Consider the following 8,736-nt stretch of genomic DNA (forward strand, 5'->3'; position numbering starts at 1 on the left):
ATAAACACTTTTCCATAAACAAGCTCTAAATCATGTTTGATGCTCTCTGTAAGTTAATTTTATTTCAGTACTGTTTAATCAGGATGATAGTAACACTGTGGACGGTTTTCAGCAAGTTGCAACATTGGAATACAGAAATAAACACTTTTCAAAAACAAGCTCCAAATCATGTTGAAATACAGAAATAAACACTTTTCCAAAACAAGCTCTAAATCATGTTGAAAAACAGAAAATACACTTTTCAAAAACAAGCTCCAAATCATGTTGAAATACAGAAATAAGCACTTTTCAAAAACAAGCTCCAAATCATGTTGAAATACAGAAATAAACACTTTTCCATAAACAATCTCTAAATCATGTTTGATGCACTCTGTAAGTTAATTTTATTTCAGTACTGTTTAATCAGGATGATAGGAACACTGTGGACAGTTTTCAGCAAGTTGCAACATTGAAAAACAGAAATAAACACTTTTCCAAAAACAAGCTCTAAATCATGTTGAAAAACAGAAAAAACACTTTTCAAAAACAAGCTCCAAATCATGTTGAAATACAGAAATAGACACTTTTCCAAAACAAGCTCTAAATCATGTTGAAAAACAGAAAATACACTTTTCAAAAACAAGCTCCAAATCATGTTGAAATACAGAAATAAGCACTTTTCAAAAACAAGCTCCAAATCATGTTGAAATACAGAAATAAACACTTTTCCATAAACAAGCTCTAAATCATGTTTGATGCACTCTGTAAGTTAATTTTATTTCAGTACTGTTTCATCAGGATGATAGTAACACTGTGGACGGTTTTCAGCAAGTTGCAACATTGGAATACAGAAATAAACACTTTTCAAAAACAAGCTCCAAATCATGTTAAAATACAGAAATAAGCACTTTTCAAAAACAAGCTCCAAATCATGTTGAAATACAGAAATAAACACTTTTCCATAAACAATCTCTAAATCATGTTTGATGCACTCTGTAAGTTAATTTTATTTCAGTACTGTTTAATCAGGATGATAGTAACACTGTGGACGGTTTTCAGCAAGTTGCAACATTGGAATACAGAAATAAACACTTTTCCAAAAACAAGCTCTAAATCATGTTGAAAAACAGAAATAAACACTTAACAAAAACAAGCTCCAAATCATGTTGAAATACAGAAATAAACACTTTTCCATAAACAAGCTCTAAATCATGTTTGATGCTCTCTGTAAGTTAATTTTATTTCAGTACTGTTTAATCAGGATGATAGTAACACTGTGGACGGTTTTCAGCAAGTTGCAACATTGGAATACAGAAATAAACACTTTTCAAAAACAAGCTCCAAATCATGTTGAAATACAGAAATAAACACTTTTCCAAAACAAGCTCTAAATCATGTTGAAAAACAGAAAATACACTTTTCAAAAACAAGCTCCAAATCATGTTGAAATACAGAAATAAGCACTTTTCAAAAACAAGCTCCAAATCATGTTGAAATACAGAAATAAACACTTTTCCATAAACAATCTCTAAATCATGTTTGATGCACTCTGTAAGTTAATTTTATTTCAGTACTGTTTAATCAGGATGATAGGAACACTGTGGACAGTTTTCAGCAAGTTGCAACATTGAAAAACAGAAATAAACACTTTTCCAAAAACAAGCTCTAAATCATGTTGAAAAACAGAAAAAACACTTTTCAAAAACAAGCTCCAAATCATGTTGAAATACAGAAATAGACACTTTTCCAAAACAAGCTCTAAATCATGTTGAAAAACAGAAAATACACTTTTCAAAAACAAGCTCCAAATCATGTTGAAATACAGAAATAAGCACTTTTCAAAAACAAGCTCCAAATCATGTTGAAATACAGAAATAAACACTTTTCCATAAACAATCTCTAAATCATGTTTGATGCACTCTGTAAGTTAATTTTATTTCAGTACTGTTTAATCAGGATGATAGGAACACTGTTGACAGTTTTCAGCAAGTTGCAACATTGAAAAACAGAAATAAACACTTTTCCAAAAACAAGCTCTAAATCATGTTGAAAAACAGAAAAAACACTTTTCAAAAACAAGCTCCAAATCATGTTGAAATACAGAAATAAACACTTTTCCATAAACAAGCTCTAAATCATGTTTGATGCACTCTGTAAGTTAATTTTATTTCAGTACTGTTTCATCAGGATGATAGTAACACTGTGGACGGTTTTCAGCAAGTTGCAACATTGGAATACAGAAATAAACACTTTTCAAAAACAAGCTCCAAATCATGTTAAAATACAGAAATAAGCACTTTTCAAAAACAAGTTCCAAATCATGTTGAAATACAGAAATAAACACTTTTCCATAAACAAGCTCTAAATCATGTTTGATGCACTCTGTAAGTTAATTTTATTTCAGTACTGTTTAATCAGGATGATAGGAACACTGTGGACAGTTTTCAGCAAGTTGCAACATTGAAATACAGAAATAAACACTTTTCCAAAAACAAGCTCTAAATCATGTTGAAATACAGAAAATACACTTTTCAAAAACAAGCTCCAAATCATGTTGAAATACAGAAATAAGCACTTTTCAAAAACAAGCTCCAAATCATGTTGAAATACAGAAATAAACACTTTTCCATAAACAATCTCTAAATCATGTTTGATGCACTCTGTAAGTTAATTTTATTTCAGTACTGTTTAATCAGGATGATAGGAACACTGTGGACAGTTTTCAGCAAGTTGCAACATTGAAAAACAGAAATAAACACTTTTCCAAAAACAAGCTCTAAATCATGTTGAAAAACAGAAAAAACACTTTTCAAAAACAAGCTCCAAATCATGTTGAAATACAGAAATAAACACTTTTCCATAAACAAGCTCTAAATCATGTTTGATGCACTCTGTAAGTTAATTTTATTTCAGTACTGTTTCATCAGGATGATAGTAACACTGTGGACGGTTTTCAGCAAGTTGCAACATTGGAATACAGAAATAAACACTTTTCAAAAACAAGCTCCAAATCATGTTAAAATACAGAAATAAGCACTTTTCAAAAACAAGTTCCAAATCATGTTGAAATACAGAAATAAACACTTTTCCATAAACAAGCTCTAAATCATGTTTGATGCACTCTGTAAGTTAATTTTATTTCAGTACTGTTTAATCAGGATGATAGGAACACTGTGGACAGTTTTCAGCAAGTTGCAACATTGAAATACAGAAATAAACACTTTTCCAAAAACAAGCTCTAAATCATGTTGAAATACAGAAAAAACACTTTTCAAAAACAAGCTCCAAATGATGTTGAAATACAGAAATAAGCACTTTTCAAAAACAAGCACCAAATCATGTTGAAATACAGAAATAAACACTTTTCCAAAACAAGCTCTAAATCATGTTGAAAAACAGAAAATACACTATTCAAAAACAAGCTCCAAATCATGTTGAAATAAGCACTTTTCAAGAACAATCTCCAAATCATGTTGAAATACAGAAATAAACACTTTTCCATAAACAATCTCTAAATCATGTTTGATGCACTCTGAAAGTTAATTTTATTTCAGTACTGTTTAATCAGGATGATAGTAACACTGTGGACGGTTTTCAGCAAGTTGCAACATTGGAATACAGAAATAAACACTTTTCCAAAAACAAGCTCTAAATCATGTTGAAAAACAAAAATAAACACTTAACAAAAACAAGCTCCAAATCATGTTAAAATACAGAAATAAGCACTTTTCAAAAACAAGCTCCAAATCATGTTGAAATACAGAAATAAACACTTTTCCATAAACAAGCTCTAAATCATGTTTGATGCTCTCTGTAAGTTAATTTTATTTCAGTACTGTTTAATCAGGATGATAGGAACACTGTGGACAGTTTTCAGCAAGTTGCAACATTGAAATACAGAAATAAACACTTTTCCAAAAACAAGCTTTAAATCATGTTGAAATACAGAAAAAACAATTTTCAAAAACAAGCTCCAAATCATGTTGAAAAACAGAAATAAGCACTTTTCAAAAACAAGCTCCAAATCATGTTGAAATACAGAAATAAACACTTTTCCATAAACAAGCTCTAAATCATGTTTGATGCTCTCTGTAAGTTAATTTTATTTCAGTACTATTTAATCAGGATGATAGTAACACTGTGGACAGTTTTCAGCAAGTTGCAACATTGGAATACAGAAATAAACACTTTTCCAAAAACAAGCTCTAAATCATGTTGAAAAACAGAAATAAACACTTTTCAAAAACAAGCTCCAAATCATGTTGAAATACAGAAATAAACACTTTTCCAAAACAAGCTCTAAATCATGTTGAAAAACAGAAAATACACTTTTCAAAAACAAGCTCCAAATCATGTTGAAATACAGAAATAAGCACTTTTCAAAAACATGCTCCAAATCATGTTGAAATACAGAAATAAACACTTTTCCATGAAAAAGCTCTAAATCATGTTTGATGCACTCTGTAAGTTAATTTTATTTCAGTACTGTTTAATCAGGATGATAGGAACACTGTGGACAGTTTTCAGCAAGTTGCAACATTGAAATACAGAAATAAACACTTTTCCAAAAACATGCTCTAAATCATTTTGAAAAACAGAAATAAGCACTTTTCAAATACAAGCTCCAAATCATGTTGAAATACAGAAATAAACACTTTTCCATAAACAAGCTCTAAATCATGTTTGATGCACTCTGTAAGTTAATTTTATTTCAGTACTGTTTAATCAGGATGATAGTAACACTGTGGACGGTTTTCAGCAAGTTGCAACATTGGAATACAGAAATAAACACTTTTCCAAAAACAAGCTCTAAATCATGTTGAAAAACAGAAATAAGCACTTTTCAAATACAAGCTCCAAATCATGTTGAAATACAGAAATAAACACTTTTCCATAAACAAGCTCTAAATCATGTTTGATGCACTCTGTAAGTTAATTTTATTTCAGTACTGTTTAATCAGGATGATAGTAACACTGTGGACGGTTTTCAGCAAGTTGCAACATTGGAATACAGAAATAAACACTTTTCCAAAAACAAGCTCTAAATCATGTTGAAAAACAGAAATAAGCACTTTTCAAAAACAAGCTCCAAATCATGTTGAAATACAGAAATAAACACTTTTCCATAAACAAGCTCTAAATCATGTTTGATGCACTCTGTAAGTTAATTTTATTTCAGTACTGTTTAATCAGGATGATAGGAACACTGTGGACAGTTTTCAGCAAGTTGCAACATTGAAATACAGAAATAAACACTTTTCCATAAACAAGCTCTAAATCATGTTTGATGCACTCTGTAAGTTAATTTTATTTCAGTACTGTTTAATCAGGATGATAGTAACACTGTGGACGGTTTTCAGCAAGTTGCAACATTGGAATACAGAAATAAACACTTTTCCAAAAACAAGCTCTAAATCATGTTGAAATACAGAAAAAACACTTTTCAAAAACAAGCTCCAAATCATGTTGAAATACAGAAATAAGCACTTTTCAAATACAAGCTCCAAATCATGTTGAAATACAGAAATAAACACTTTTCCATAAACAAGCTCTAAATCATGTTTGATGCACTCTGTAAGTTAATTTTATTTCAGTACTGTTTAATCAGGATGATAGTAACACTGTGGACGGTTTTCAGCAAGTTGCAACATTGGAATACAGAAATAAACACTTTTCCAAAAACAAGCTCTAAATCATGTTGAAAAACAGAAATAAGCACTTTTCAAATACAAGCTCCAAATCATGTTGAAATACAGAAATAAACACTTTTCCATAAACAAGCTCTAAATCATGTTTGATGCACTCTGTAAGTTAATTTTATTTCAGTACTGTTTAATCAGGATGATAGTAACACTGTGGACGGTTTTCAGCAAGTTGCAACATTGGAATACAGAAATAAACACTTTTCCAAAAACAAGCTCTAAATCATGTTGAAAAACAGAAATAAGCACTTTTCAAAAACAAGCTCCAAATCATGTTGAAATACAGAAATAAACACTTTTCCATAAACAAGCTCTAAATCATGTTTGATGCACTCTGTAAGTTAATTTTATTTCAGTACTGTTTAATCAGGATGATAGGAACACTGTGGACAGTTTTCAGCAAGTTGCAACATTGAAATACAGAAATAAACACTTTTCCAAAAACAAGCTCTAAATCTTGTTGAAATACAGAAAAAACACTTTTCAAAAACAAGCTCCAAATCATGTTGAAATACAGAAATAAGCACTTTTCAAATACAAGCTCCAAATCATGTTGAAATACAGAAATAAACACTTTTCCATAAACAAGCTCTAAATCATGTTTGATGCTCTCTGTAAGTTAATTTTATTTCAGTACTGTTTAATCAGGATGATAGGAACACTGTGGACAGTTTTCAGCAAGTTGCAACATTGAAATACAGAAATAAACACTTTTCCAAAAACAAGCTCTAAATCTTGTTGAAATACAGAAAAAACACTTTTCAAAAACAAGCTCCAAATCATGTTGAAATACAGAAATAAGCACTTTTCAAATACAAGCTCCAAATCATGTTGAAATACAGAAATAAACACTTTTCCATAAACAAGCTCTAAATCATGTTTGATGCACTCTGTAAGTTAATTTTATTTCAGTACTGTTTAATCAGGATGATAGGAACACTGTGGACAGTTTTCAGCAAGTTGCAACATTGAAATACAGAAATAAACACTTTTCCAAAAACAAGCTCTAAATCATGTTGAACTACAGAAAAAACACTTTTCGAAAACAAGCTCCAAATCATGTTGAAATACAGAAATAAGCACTTTTCAAATACAAGCTCCAAATCATGTTGAAAAACAGAAATAAACACTTTTCCATAAACAAGCTCTAAATCATGTTTGATGCTCTCTGTAAGTTAATTTTATTTCAGTACTGTTTAATCAGGATGATAGGAACACTGTGGACAGTTTTCAGCAAGTTGCAACATTGAAATACAGAAATAAACACTTTTCCAAAAAAAAGCTCTAAATCTTGTTGAAATACAGAAAAAACACTTTTCAAAAACAAGCTCCAAATCATGTTGAAATACAGAAATAAGCACTTTTCAAATACAAGCTCCAAATCATGTTGAAATACAGAAATAAACACTTTTCCATAAACAAGCTCTAAATCATGTTTGATGCACTCTGTAAGTTAATTTTATTTCAGTACTGTTTAATCAGGATGATAGGAACACTGTGGACAGTTTTCAGCAAGTTGCAACATTGAAATACAGAAATAAACACTTTTCCAAAAACAAGCTCTAAATCATGTTGAAATACAGAAAAAACACTTTTCGAAAACAAGCTCCAAATCATGTTGAAATACAGAAATAAGCACTTTTCAAATACAAGCTCCAAATCATGTTGAAAAACAGAAATAAACACTTTTCCATAAACAAGCTCTAAATCATGTTTGATGCTCTCTGTAAGTTAATTTTATTTCAGTACTGTTTAATCAGGATGATAGGAACACTGTGGACAGTTTTCAGCAAGTTGCAACATTGAAATACAGAAATAAACACTTTTCCAAAAACAAGCTCTAAATCTTGTTGAAATACAGAAAAAACACTTTTCAAAAACAAGCTCCAAATCATGTTGAAATACAGAAATAAGCACTTTTCAAATACAAGCTCCAAATCATGTTGAAATACAGAAATAAACACTTTTCCATAAACAAGCTCTAAATCATGTTTGATGCACTCTGTAAGTTAATTTTATTTCAGTACTGTTCAATCAGGATGATAGGAACACTGGACAGTTTTCAGCAAGTTGTAACATTGAAATACAGAAATAAACACTTTTCCAAAAACAAGCTCTAAATCATGTTTGATGCACTCTGTAAGTTAATTTTATTTCAGTACTGTTTAATCAGGATGATAGTAACACTGTGGACGGTTTTCAGCAAGTTGCAACATTGGAATACAGAAATAAACACTTTTCCAAAAACAAGCTCTAAATCATGTTGAAAAACAGAAATAAACACTTTTCAAAAACAAGCTCCAAACCATGTTGAAATACAGAAATAAGCACTTTTCAAAAACAAGCTCCCAATCATGTTGAAATACAGAAATAAGCACTTTTCAAATACAAGCTCCAAATCATGTTGAAATACAGAAATAAACACTTTTCCATAAACAAGCTCTAAATCATGTTTGATGCTCTCTGTAAGTTAATTTTATTTCAGTACTGTTTAATCAGGATGATAGGAACACTGTGGACAGTTTTCAGCAAGTTGTAACATTGAAATACAGAAATAAACACTTTTCAAAAACAAGCTCTAAATCATGTTGAAATACAGAAAAAACACTTTTCAAAAACAAGCTCCAAATCATGTTGAAAAACAGAAATAAACACTTTTCAAATACAAGCTCCAAATCATGTTGAAATACAGAAATAAACCCTTTTCCATAAACAAGCTCTAAATCATGTTTGATGCACTCTGTAAGTTAATTTTATTTCAGTACTGTTTAATCAGGATGATAGTAACACTGTGGACGGTTTTCAGCAAGTTGCAACATTGGAATACAGAAATAAACACTTTTCCAAAAACAAGCTCTAAATCATGTTGAAATACAGAAAAAACACTTTTCAAAAACAAGCTCCAAATCATCTTGAAATACAGAAATAAGCACTTTTCAAATACAAGCTCCAAATCATGTTGAAATACAGAAATAAACACTTTTCCATAAACAAGCTCTAAATCATGTTTGATGCTCTCTGTAAGTTAATTTTATTTCAGTACTGTTTAATCAGG

This window comes from Salvelinus fontinalis, chromosome 27 (genome assembly GCF_029448725.1).
Source record: "Salvelinus fontinalis isolate EN_2023a chromosome 27, ASM2944872v1, whole genome shotgun sequence".
Classification (NCBI taxonomy): domain Eukaryota; kingdom Metazoa; phylum Chordata; class Actinopteri; order Salmoniformes; family Salmonidae; genus Salvelinus; species Salvelinus fontinalis.